The sequence below is a fragment of the Apium graveolens genome, unplaced genomic scaffold (genome assembly GCF_009905375.1).
Source record: "Apium graveolens cultivar Ventura unplaced genomic scaffold, ASM990537v1 ctg576, whole genome shotgun sequence".
Classification (NCBI taxonomy): Eukaryota; Viridiplantae; Streptophyta; class Magnoliopsida; order Apiales; family Apiaceae; genus Apium; species Apium graveolens.
Window position 1 is genome coordinate 50,643 of NW_027419082.1, and position 14,136 is coordinate 64,778.

Genomic DNA, 14,136 nt, shown 5'->3' on the forward strand with positions numbered 1-14,136 from the left:
ATTAATCATAGTACATATATTATATAAAATGAAACATATTTGAACACAAAATAATTAAATTAATCGATCTTGGTCCTAGCAGACATCGATCTCTATGGATCTTAATTACAAGTTATTACATATATTGTCATCACATCAAAATAAAAATTGAATTGCAAAACAAATTTAGGGATCTGAATCATCATATACATATTAATAAACACAATATGTCACATATATCGGAATCATATTAAGAGAAAAATTGAATTATATAACAAATTTGGGGTACAAATAATCATGCATACATATAATTAAACACACAAAGACACACACTCTCAATTGAATTAATGGATGCTAGATCAACTAACCTTACTATTAAATCTTAATAAAATAATGTTTAAAAAAAGAAAAAGATATCTGCAACTCTTGAAGTGATTATTATTCATCTCATAAGATAATTTGTTGTAATAACTTATATATTGAACGATTATAAATTGAGAATCTTCTAGAGTTGTGTCTATAAAGCTTATAATAAAGTTTGATCTATATTTCTTTGGGCTTGGTTATACCTTGTCATACATCAGATCTTTTTAAAACATATGTCACTTCATCAAGTAATTATTTCTTTGAGCTTAATAATTCAAACCTACATCTATAAGATTTCTTTGGGCATGGTAATCGAAGGCTTTATTTATTGGTTTCTCTTTTAAACTCAACATATTCGGCTATTGATTGTGTACTTTACTTCGTCACAATTTTATTTTCATCGTGTAAGCATCCAAAATGACAAAAGGTAAACCTACCACTCACTTACTATCTTGAACACCTTATAAATCATTTGATTAAATTTTGTTGTTACTTGCTATTTATTGTCACTAATCATTGTGGTCCTAAATAGCTATTTCATTACATTAAGTGAAGGTAAACTTAGGTTCATCTTACTTGCATTCAGAGAGTTAGAAAATTTTTACTATAACTAGACTCGTTAAAAACACTATTACTAATTTGTCCCACTAAAATACTATTTGGAAGAATACCAAACAATTTGAAATATAAGAAGCTCAGATGCACCTTTAATTAACATAAATAGATATATTTTAATTAGAACGGTTTTTTTAAGTAAGTTATAAAAAAAGGCTCGCAAACCTGCTCAATTAGAATGTCTTCCTTTAAATAATATATAATACAAGTATTCTTTAAAGAAAACTAGATTTGATTATTCAAATTAATAAATAGAAAAAGTATATTGTTATAAGAGTTGGTCAGTTGTTATGGCATACCATGATTTCCTTATGTCATTATTCTATCTTGGGAGGCTTTCTTTCGTCGGCTTTGTTGTGGTTCTTAGTTGTTTGTGAAGGGTTGATATGTTTGGTATGGTCCATACATGTCACAAATACATAATAAGAAATAATATTTTAACCATAAATTAATTTAATTCAGTTTTAATTTTAAATCTATATCAACCCTCTAATGACTCTTTATCTATATAAATGTTTGGATAAAAATTAATAAGTCAACTTTTAACTTAAAAATTACAAACCAACTTAGGTGACTTGTTCATCTATGTGGATGTTCGGGTGCTCTTCATTTCACCTATATGGGCATTACGCACATTATCAAAGTTCTCAGATAGTTTGGCAAAAAAAGCTGAACATGCTTATTAGCATGTTTTGATTCATAAGCCGAAAGTCGGGGTTGCCCAACATCTAATATTTCATAATCAAACTTCATGAATGTGATTATATCTATATATTTTTTTATGTAGGTGAAATGCTTATTGCTTCAAAAAGCAAGGTGCATAAAGATAGATTGAAATCTCACATTAGTGTGGAGTTCCTGATGAAAGTAATAGGTGCCAAGAATTGTTTTTGGTATGGAGATTAGAAGAGAGATATTAAAACAGAGAGTGCTCTTAAGTCATCAGAAATGTTACATTGAACAAGTTATTGAATGATTTGGGATGTAAAGTGTTAAACTAGTGGTGAATCTATTGGCTCCATATAGTAGGCTCTCAATTAAACAATCTCTCAGTACGACCCTTGAAAAAAAATATGGAGCGTACTTTTATAATAATGCAGTTGGCAGTTTGATGTATGCAATTGTACGTACATGCCGGATATTTCAGATGCAGGTAGTGCCCTGCCATTTCCGTTTATGCACTCGGTAGAAAAGTGACCCATCTCATTGTAGTTATAATATCTCACCTTTGACTTGTCTTCCTTCTTCTAGAAGTTCCTTTTGTCACCTTTACAAAATTTCTTGTTAAAATAATCTTTTTTGTGATTTCCCGAATCTCATTCTTTTAAAACCTTTAACAAGCATAGTTGCTATCTATATGACATCCTGATCAGTAACATCAATGTCAGAATTGTCATCAGTTTTCATTATCATTATTTGATGAGTTATCAGTATCTGGCTCACCAACAGTGCCCTTTTTCCTAGAACTCTCAGTCATTCTTGATTTTGAATTATTAGCCTTTGTCCTCAATGCAACTAACTTCATCTTATTGCCTTTTATGTTCTTTCTTTGTTGAATTTCCATGTCATGAGTTTTTAGCATTCCATACATTTCATTCAGAATAATATCATTAAGATTATGATAATTATTAATGATAGTTGTGTGTGCACCACATACACTACAAGAAAAATATCCATAGACATCGGTTTTTGGCCGATGTCCATGCTGTTTGGCAACCGATGTTGATGTCGGTGATGTCTATTCTAGACATCGGCCATAACCCGATGTCTTTACTTGCTTAGACATCATTTCTGGCAAAAAAATTGATGTTCATGCATATTTTTTATACAAAAAACGTTAGAAATAAATAATTTAATAAATTAATTACACCTATTACAACAAATTAAACATATAATGAGCTATGTTTTTTTCCACATAGACATCGAATATTTTCATTTAGGTGATGTAAAACCAGATATTAAACATCGATTTATTTAGTAAAAGGTGATGTCTATGTTGGCACTTACACATTAGTTTTATCACAAACAAAGTGATCTCTATGTTCTGTTTAGACTTGAACATGTCAGTCTTTGACATTAATTTTTTAGGAAAAAGCGATGTATATCAACTTTTTTGACATTAGTTTTTATTTGCTAAAAGTGATGTACAATTGCCTTTGAGACATCAGTATTTATATCTTAAAAGTGATGTACAATTATTTTTTTTTCTATTTAAATGATGAACTAACTAAACACTTATATTCAATAACATAAATATCAAGTATCTAGTTTTATTACAGAATCGTTCAAAACCAAACTATTGTTATATGCTTTCTAAGCCATACTTGCTAACATAAATATCAAGAATATAGTGTCTTAGCTAGGCCATCCCTGCTAACAGCTGCAGTAAGAGGATCAAGACTTTGTTTTATAACTTCTTCAGGAGTGATCATTACTCTTTACACAATCCATCTTCTAGTCCTGTAGCTTCGCACCTAAAATATTTCAATCAACACTGGAACAATTCTGGTTGCTCTAATTTAAAACAAAGCATTTGCACTAATAGATTGCAAAATAGCATCTTATGGTTTAACTGTTGAATTGAGTGAGCATTGCATCTGCATCAACAAAAAAAATTAAAAAGAAACTACGCAAAGAAAATGATGTGAAGTTGAAGAATTTAAAAGCGCTAGTGCTCCGAAATAGTGTGCAAACAATTGAACAAGTTAAACTGTTAAAAAAAGGAATCAAATGTAAACCCGTCCAGCATGCATGCCGCTTAGAGTTTCATGAGTAGCACAATATTCGAGAAGCCATAACCTAAAGTATCGAAATGGGCTTGAATTAAACAAAGAATCGCTCGTAGCTGCAGGAAGCCATGATGAAAGTACTGCAAGCTTGTGAAGCAAAAAGAAAGGAAATTTAGGTTCAACCATGTCAGGAGGTGAAAAGTACAGAAATGAAATATGAAGGATTAGTGGAATCTGACCCTGTATTTTTACTGATAAATCTGCGTCACCCTGCGTTTTTTTATTACTTTCATCTTATCCAAGCACCTATAAGATTCTAGGCGCCGCTAGGCCAATTTCACCAGTTCAATTCACCCATACTTTAAGCAGCAACCGGAAACAGTGTTAACTGGTAATCTTGCATATTAACCTTTGTAAAGACTACATTAAAAGAATCTGCCAGAGGCAGTTTTAATAGGCATAAGTTATATTGATATTATGTAAGTTATGGAGGACTATTTTATCAAGTCAGAGAGATTACTATCTGGACCTCTTCATATATTGTTGCTTGTTATTACAGAATTTCCTCTTGACTGGAACTAAGCTAATACTTGCGGATAATGATATCAAGTTGAGCAATTGACAAAAAGGTAATGTTATCTACAAGTCCAAAGGATGAAGAAATGAGCTACTGAGTGTGTTGGCATGCATATGCAACTACCAAATGTTTTTAACCTTATGGGATTGAAATTTTTTGATAAATGTAAAAGATTAACTTAAGCTCATGATTTCAAAAGAGGTATGTTCTTCAATCTGAATCAACTTGTGACCTATAAAACAAAAATATTCTACAGATGTACTCTAGAAACACCCAGTTCTCTAACAATATTAAGATATAAGATTACAAGGAAGATAGGGAATGTCTCAAAAAGAGTATTGTCGTTAACCATGTTCTAATCCCATCATCCAAACAGCACATTAGTTGGATAAGAGGCTTTGTCACTATGAACTACTAATTCAACAAAATAACAGGGCTAGCCACATAACTCTCAAACGAGATCAGATTCTATTTACAAAGAGCAGTGAATACATATTATATCCAACCAATAACATCTACCACCAAAGTTCAAGTCACCAACATATCAAGTAACATCCAGATAGTTATTGTTCACTAAAAAAACAATGTAAATGATTGATATTAAACTAAGAACACATAAGAGAAAATTAGTTAAGTACAAGCCACATATCAATTACCAGCTCATAATACGCAAACGGACCATATGCTGCCACAAAACACCGACAACAACCATTCCCATCATCACCAACCTCCCAAACCCCTTAAAAATGCCACCTCTACAATAATGCCACAACAAATATACAATCACACATTCATCCCTTTACTTGACTTTATAAACCTGTCTTTTCCAGTTGCTTTCCATTATCCAGCCACAGTAGCTCTGTTGGATCGTTTCCCGTTCTGATACTTATGATCCTTAGGGCAGAAGAAGAACCACTCATTATCAATCGAATGCACCAGTGACATATCTGGAATCACATAATTAAGAATTTCAAGAAAAATGATAAGTAATCAACCTTAAAATACACAGATTCATTCAACATGACAAAACTCCAAACTTTCATATTGCCAAAATAAAAATCCCAACCTTTTTTTCGTAAGCTAACGATCCAAACTGCGCCATCAAGATACAAACAAAACCAAAAATTAACAACTAATAATGTACAAAAATCCTAACTTTAACATCAAGAAACAATCAAACCAAAAAATGAACAAAAATGTATAAATGAACACAACTTTAATATGAGAAAACCTCAGTCACGTATCATTGCACACCCAAAATAACAATTTAACTATAACTTAGCTGACCATATAATTACAAAAAGGAAAACACACACACACATTTAAAGGAAAAGGGGGTTAATTAACAGGAAGAAACAAACTTTAACATCAACAAACAAACAGCACCGAAAATTAACAAATAACAGTAACGATGCATAAAAATCGTAGGTTTAACATCAAGAAACAAAGCAAACAGAAAAAAATTAAGAATATATAAAAAACAAAACTTTAAAAAGAGAAACAAGAACAATGCACTAATAGATGAAATAAAACTAAATCACACATCAAGACATACTCAAATCAACCATCTTTATCAAAATATACTCAAATTTATTTATCAAAACAGAATCTTGAACAAATACATAACTAAAAGTCAGAAAAAAAAACAAATCACAAAATTAAAAAAAATTAGGGTTTAGAATTTAAATTTCCCCAATTTAAAACTAAATAAAACTAAGAATTCGAGTTTTGTAGCTTACTTATGTACCAATTCGAGCTTTATATCTTCGAACAAATTAAATAAGCTTCCACTTGAACGAATCGGATCAGTGATAGTAGAACTTCGGAAAAATTAAATCAAGTTGAACATCTGGGGGAACTTTTGAACCCTTAGTGAAAGATTTAAGACTTTCGGTGGATGGAGGGAGAGAGGGAGAGAGAGAGAGGGAGAGAGAGAGAGAGAGAGAGAGTTTCAGTCGAGGGTGAGGGTGAGGGTGGGAATGAGACCAGAGAGACTAAAAGTTAATTTTAATTTAGTTTATGAAAAGGGGGGAAGAATTGGCAAAGGAGGGGGAATCTGAAAATATTTCGCTAAGAGGGAAAAATTGAAGTAGCGCGCCCTGATTTTTTTTGATAATTTTAGACATCAGTTATTAGATAACCGATTTCTACAAATAACATAGACATCAGTAAAACACGGGATGATGTTATTGCTTATTTTAACATCAGTGGGAACATCAACCGATGTCAAATGTATGATGTCTATTCAACTTTTTCTTGTAGTGATACTTCAGGAAGTTATCTGAGAAATTTAGTATTGGAATCATCCTTATCATATTTTTTCCAACAAGTGACAGATTATTCAGCAATGTTAGGAATTTGGCATATGTCTCAGTGAGGCCGCCATAAGGATTTTCCTCAAAGTGTTCAGACTCTTGAATAAGAATAGCTATTATGTTTTTTCTTGATTACATCGATTGCTTGGCACTGAGTTTCTAAGGAATCCCATATCTGCTTTGCAGTTTTCTAGGCTATCACTCTGTTTGTCATAAAATTATCAAAACTTTTATGAAGAATATTCTCAACATTTTCATCTATAGGAACTGCAACTTTCTCTTCATCGGACCATTCTGATTTTGGCTTGACTATATAGTCACTAATAGAAATATGGCATAAGACATTGGTTTTTAGCCGATGTTAAAAAATATTGAACTGATGTCTTCGCGTGTGATGTTAAATGTCATTAGTATTTAACATCGGTTTTCAGCCGATATTTATTGCATATTTTTACATCGGTTACCTTTAATTAGCCGTTGTTGAATGTCCCTTATAACATCGGTTAGCTTAAAAAAGAAGAAGTGAAATAATGTTAAATACATCGATTTTATTAAACTGACCATGTCTAATACTGTTGTTTAACACTGTCTAATATAGTAACCCATGTTATAGACTTTTATCGACATCGGTTCTTTTATAGTTACCATTGTTACATATTCATATAGACATCGGTTCCCTTAAAATATATGATCTATAAACATCAGTTCATAATAACAAAGTGATGTTAAATTCACTCATTTAATTAATATTTACAAATTTGTATATACAACCCAAATATGAAACTATGTAAAAAAATCAACCAATAAATTAAATCATGACCGAAAAATCTATGCTAAATAAGCTATTACTTAAATTTCAATCATTTAATATAACAACATCCAAACTTGTAAAGAATCTGTATATAGTTTCAACAAACAATCTATTTTCCTACTTGGGTCATCTCCCTCACTGCTACAATCTCTAGAACGTCTTTGAGGGGCTTTTAGAGAAGAAGAATTGAGCTGATTTCTGGTGAGATATGTTTAGATTTGTCTATATTGACTTGCAACATAAGTTAGAACTTTAGCTTTTCGTGCATCTATAACCATCTGCCGAGCAAAACACCTTTGTTTTCTCAATCCGAAGTTAAAAACATAGTTGAGAAATCTCATTATTATTATACAAAAAAAGTCATATTGATAGTGAAATACAAGAGTGAAAGGAAAATGTTTCAAATCATATTCTATGACAAAGCAGAAGAGATATAAAATAAAAACTAGCATAATAACCCGTGCAAGACACGAATCATTTTCTAGAATTTTTTTATACATCATGCAATTCTTAGTTGTTTTCTTATTTGTAAATGTTTTACAATATCTAATGTATATCAAATACAAGTTGATTGTTTATGAACGTGTATTATTTTCATACAAGTCATTACCAAATTACACCACGTTTCCAATATAGCTCATTATGCAAAATATATATATTCTTGTATAATTTGTATTTAATGAATCAATATAAACACAGTAGTCAGTATATGTTTAAAATAAAACGATTAAACTTAATCTATAGAAAGTCGTTAGCATGTTTACAAAGAAAAAGCTAAATATTAACATATATGTTAAATAGTTGACCAAAAATTTTAAATTTTATTTAAATAAACTATATGTACTGGTCTAATTATTACTAAGTCCAATACTAACTTACAATTACCTTACTCAATTTAAAAAAGATAAAAAATTGAGAAGTGAAGTTAGAATGACTTGCAATTATAATATAAAATAACCTAAAATTTACACTACTACAAATATAAAAGTTGATTTTATGATGAATATTAGTTTTTGAAATTTAACGTATGTATGTATGGAAAAATATTAATTTTTTATTTACACTATTGTTAACAAAGTAAGTTGTATGTGTGTGTAATCATGTAAATTATTGTATAATATATTTTCTAATAATTAGGATGCTTTCAATTATTTATATGCTAAATATCTGATTAATGTTACATAATATAAAAACGGAATGGACCATCTGATAAAAACAAAGACACCTCGAATGAAAGTTCAGAACTTTGGTGGCACAAACCCAGCTGTACTTCTCTGCATCAGTCGACCAGGGTAAAACATTTTTAGTCATTTTGCATCTTAAACTATATTGTTGCAATAAATATGTGAAACAGTCTCGGTCATAAGTAATAAGAAAAGAAGAGATTTAGTTTTTTGAATGAAAAAATGAAGAGGTACTTAACTTCATTATTTATATAAATTTGTCAAAAGCCTTTTTCTAGAAGGTGCAGTGGAAGGAAATTTCTGAGATAGGATCCTCAAAAAATAGAATATTTATGTAACTTATTTCACGTTTGTCATATATTAATGATAATTAATGGAAATAAGAGGTAAAAACTAGTGCGTTGATAATGTACACTTCCCTTGTAATGTTTGACCTTCACTTGTCTAGAATTGAGTACCAAATATTGACTACATCATGAAAGACTTCTGGTCGAGATATAAAAATACATGTACAAACATCATCTTACATAATTGAGTCACAAAAATGTATACTCACCAGGTCAAAATTGGTAATAATTTCCAGAGTTGTGAAAAGAGAAGAAAATTAGAAGGAAGTTATACTTCAAAATTTAGATTTATAAAGTAAGGCCTAGATAGATTAGGCCTAGAATTAAATTATTATCATCCATGTATAGTAATATATATAAACACATGTAGGTAATGATGCACGCTAACTTAAGTTGAATCACAAGGACATTAAGAGGTTGTAAAATAGACATTTGCTTCTTTGCTGAAACTAATTTCTTACAATCATCATAAAATTAATTAAACTGGGGGATGAGACTTATGGCATTTGTATTTATTGTTACCATACAAAACCTCAGCTTGAAGAAACTTATGCAACGCTTGTTTAAGAGAAGCAGAAATCATAACATCAAGGCTAATATCCATAATCTCATCTACCTTATTTGATTCCTTCCCGCACGACAAACATTTGACCTTGCTCTATAAAGCCCAGCCGAAAATATCCTGAACTACAGAATTCCCATTCAAACATGTACTACCAGAATTCAAATTTTCTTCCAAACCCTGCTATGTACATTATAATTCAATTAAAAATCAAAAACTTACCACAAACACATCCATAAAACACAAATATAAATCAAACACAACTGACAAAAACCAGAGCACGTGTTCGCATATACACAACATATTACACAAACCCAGATGAAGAGTTTGTAGGAAATTAATCTAAACTAGGTTGTTTATTTATTTCAATAAGTAGTCGTTATAGTCAGGTGTATATTCATTTGACTGGACTTAGTCATAGCAGTTGAGTCTTTGTAGGAGTGTAGTGGAATAAGAGGTGGTGTACTGGTGAGTTGCCCAATTTCTTAGTCACCATATTAGGATCAGTTGGTTTTCTTTTTATTTTGAAGTTATTGTACCAGTTCTCAGAAAATCACTGGGAACTTAACTTTCTTTTCTGTGTTTTGATCAATACAAAAACGAGCTTGTCTCAATTGTGTTTGTGTGTACTTAGTTTCATATTTCTATATTTGGTATCAGAGCTCATACGACCCTGTGGATGCAAGTGAATGCCCAAGTTTATGCCCAAGACAACGAATATGGAGACACCAAAAACAAAAGAAACCACTATCGGAATTACCTACCCAATGCTGACCAAGAGCAACTACATGGCATGGTCGATAAAGATGAAAGCTTATATGGATGCTCATGGTGTGTGGCTGGCTATCGAACCAAAAGACCCTAAGGTGCCTGTGGATGAGAAGACTGACAAAATAGCACTTGCTGCCATTTACCAAGGAATCCCTGAGGACATCCTGTTGTCAATTGCGGACAAAAAATCAGCCAAGGAGGCGTGGGAGGCGATCAAATTGTTGTGTTTTGGGGCTGATAGGGTGAAGCAGGCTAGAGCCCAGACGCTGAAATCGGAGTTTGAAACGTTGAGTATGAAAGAGTCGGAGAAGCTTGATGACTTTTGTATGAGATTTAATGGATTGGTTACTAACTTGCGTGTGTTAGGAGAAACCATGGAGGAAAGTTATGTTGTTAAGAAGCTGCTTCGAGCGATCCCCTCGAGATTCTGGCAAATTGCCTCAACAATTGAGCAATTTGGGAACGTTGAAAAGATGTCCATTGAAGAAACGATTGGATCTCTAAAAGCACACGAGGAAAGGCTTGGAGGTCAACCTAGTAACACTGATGGGAAACTCCTTCTCACTGAGGAGGAATGGGCGAAGAGGGAGGTTAGAGCTGAGAAACTACTACTCATGAGGGACGAGTGGTTGAAGAAAATGGGGAAAGGAAGTAGCAGTGATGGGTTCATGAAGGACAATATACGCAAGGTGCGAGATCGTAGCAGGGTCAGATGTTTTAATTGCCAACTGTTGGGACATTTTGCTTCAGAATGTCGAAGGGCAAAGAAGGAGAAGGAGCAAAAATCTGAGGTGAATTTAACACAAATTCATGATGACGAACCAGCACTTTTAATGGCTAAGTGTGAAGAAAGCAAGAGCAATATGGTACAACTCAACCAAACAGGAGTAATCCAATGACTGAGCATGAGTAACAAGGAACGTGAAGAAAGTGTGTGGTATTTAGATAACGGGGCAAGCAACCATATGACTGGGGAAAAGAAAAAATTCAAGGAGTTGGATGAGGGAGTTACTAGACAAGTCAGATTTGGTGACGGGTCAACTGTTGACATCAAGGGAAAGGGTACGATCTGTTTGAGGTGCAAAAATGGTGAAGAAAGATTGTTGAAGGATGTGTATTTCATACCCACCTTGTGCAACAATATAATTAGCTTGGGACAATTATCAGAGGATGGAAATAGAGTTGTGATATCTGGAGAGTATCTGTGGGTGTATGATGCTCATGGCAAACTGCTAATGAAGGTACAAAAATCTCAAAATAGGCTCTACAAAATAGTTATTTCTGAAGGTGCAGCGGAGTGTTTGCTGACCAAGACGGAGGAGACGACTAAGTTGTGGCACACACGACTTGGTCATGTCAATTACCAAGCTTTGATTCTCATGTCGAAAAAGGAAATGGCTCAGGATTTGCCAAATTTCTCACAGCCAAATGAAGTGTGTAAGGGATGCCTGGTGTCTAAGCAGTCACGAAAACCATTTCCGTCACAGTCACAATTTTCTGCTAGCAAAGCTCTAGAATTGATCCATGGAGATTTGTGTGGCCCAATTAATCCGCCTACAACAGCTGGTAATAAGTACTTTCTACTACTAGTTGATGACTATACTCGTGTAATGTGGGTGTACATGTTGAAAACAAAGGATGAAGCCTTGGGTATGTTTAAGAAGTTTAAATTGTTAGTTGAAAACGAAGTTGAGGAGAAGAAAATCAAGGTTCTACGGACGGATAGAGGGGGAGAATTTTGTTCAATGGCATTCAACAAATTTTGTGAAGAGACGGGCATCACAAGACACTTCACGGCCCCGTATTCACCTCAACAAAATGGAGTTGTTGAGCGTCGAAATAGGACCGTAGTAGCTATGGGAAGAAGTTTGCTTAAGGAAACAGGGATGCCTTCGAAATTATGGGGGGAAGCAATTAGGCATGCTGTATACATATTGAATCGCCTGCCAACGAGAGCCCTCACAGGAATGACTCCATACGAGGCGTGGTCAGGTAAAAAACCATGTCTTGATCATCTTCGTATTTTTGGCTGTATTGCGTACATGAAAGTCCCAAGTCAACATGTCAAGAAACTCGATGATAGAAGTAAGATGTTGGTGTACCTCGGAAAAGAAGCAGGAACTAAAGCACATCGCTTGTTTGATCCTAAGTCTGGGGTTGTGTATGTGAGTCGGGATGTTGTTTTTGACGAAACCAAGAGTTGGACATGGAGTGCAGAAAATGAAGAGGAGACACAGACTGGAACAACATTCACGGTAACTGGCACATGTTTAGAGACTCATGAAAACAATGTGTCAAGTGGGAATTCTGATGACATCATCTCGAGTTCAGAAAGTGGAGATCAGATGTCTTCAACTGGGAGTGAGAGTCGATTCGAGGGTGATGCAGGGTACAGGTCTGAAGCTTCAAGTGTCAGCAGCGAACCAATGAGATACAGGAGTATAGGAGAGATTTATGATGACACAGAGGAGATTGAAATGGATGAAGAACTACTGTTGTTGGGAGTCGATGAACCACTTAATTACAGTCAGGCAACAAATGAGAAGTCATGGAGAGTTGCTATGCAAAGTGAGATAGAATCTATAGAAAGGAACAAGACTTGGCAACTAACAGAGCTTCCACCAGGTCACAAAGCAATAGGGTTGAAGTGGGTATATAAACTGAAATGAGACACCAGTGGAAAGATAATTAAATATAAGGCGAGACTTGTGGCGAAGGGTTATGTTCAGAAACATGGAGTAGATTTTGAGGAAGTATACGCACCAGTCACTAGATTGGAAACTGTTCGTTTGATTCTAGCCTTGGCAGCGAAGAACGAATGGGAAGTACATCATTTGGATGTGAAATCGGCCTTTTTGAACGGAGAATTGCAAGAGGAGGTTTATGTAGTTCAACCTGAGGGATTTGAAAAAGAAGGGCAGGAGAACAAGGTGTATAAACTTTTGAAAGCTTTGTACGGATTACGTCAAGCCCCTCGGGCTTGGTATGCTCAGTTGAATAAGTGTCTTAAGAAGCTTGGATTCGTGAAGTGCCCCTACGAGCACGCCGTTTACACACGAAGAGTTGGTGCAGGAATTTTGATTGTGGGTGTGTATGTAGATGATTTGATTATCACAGGTTCGAGTATCTCACATATTTCAGATTTTAAGAAGCAAATGTTTAATGAGTTTGATATGAGCGATATGGGAAAATTATCATACTACTTAGGAATTGAGGTCAAGCAGGAAGTAGGGTACATCGAACTTAAACAGGAAGCATATGCGAAAAAGGTTATTGAAAATGCTGGCATGTCAGGTTGTAATCCAGTCAAGTATCCAATGGAGCCAAGGGTTCAGTTAACCAAGGACGAGGGTGGAAAGCTTGTCAATGCAACTCAGTTCAAGAGTATGATTGGTGGTTTGTGATATCTGGTACACACAAGACCAGATATAGCATACTCAGTTGGGGTGGTCAGTAGGTATATGGAGAAGCCAACTACCCTTCATCTAGCTGCTGTAAAAAGAATTCTCCGGTATGTAAAAGGGACGCTTAATTACGGGCTGATATATCGAAAGGGTCAAGGAAATTATATGTTAGCTGGTTTTTCTGACAGCGATTTAGATGGCAATGTTGATGACAGGAAGAGTACCGGAGGGATGGCTTTTTATCTCGATGAGAGCTTGGTTACATGGGTATCACAGAAACAGAGGTGCGTGGCGTTATCTTCCTGTGAAGCCGAGTTCATGGCTGCCACAGCTGCAGCATGCCAAGGAATTTGGTTGAATAAAGTTCTTAGTCAAATACTCGATGCTAAACCTGGACCAGTGGTCATTTACATCGATAACAAGTCAGCTATAGACCTCGCCAAGAATCCGGTCTTCCACGGGAGAAGCAAACATAT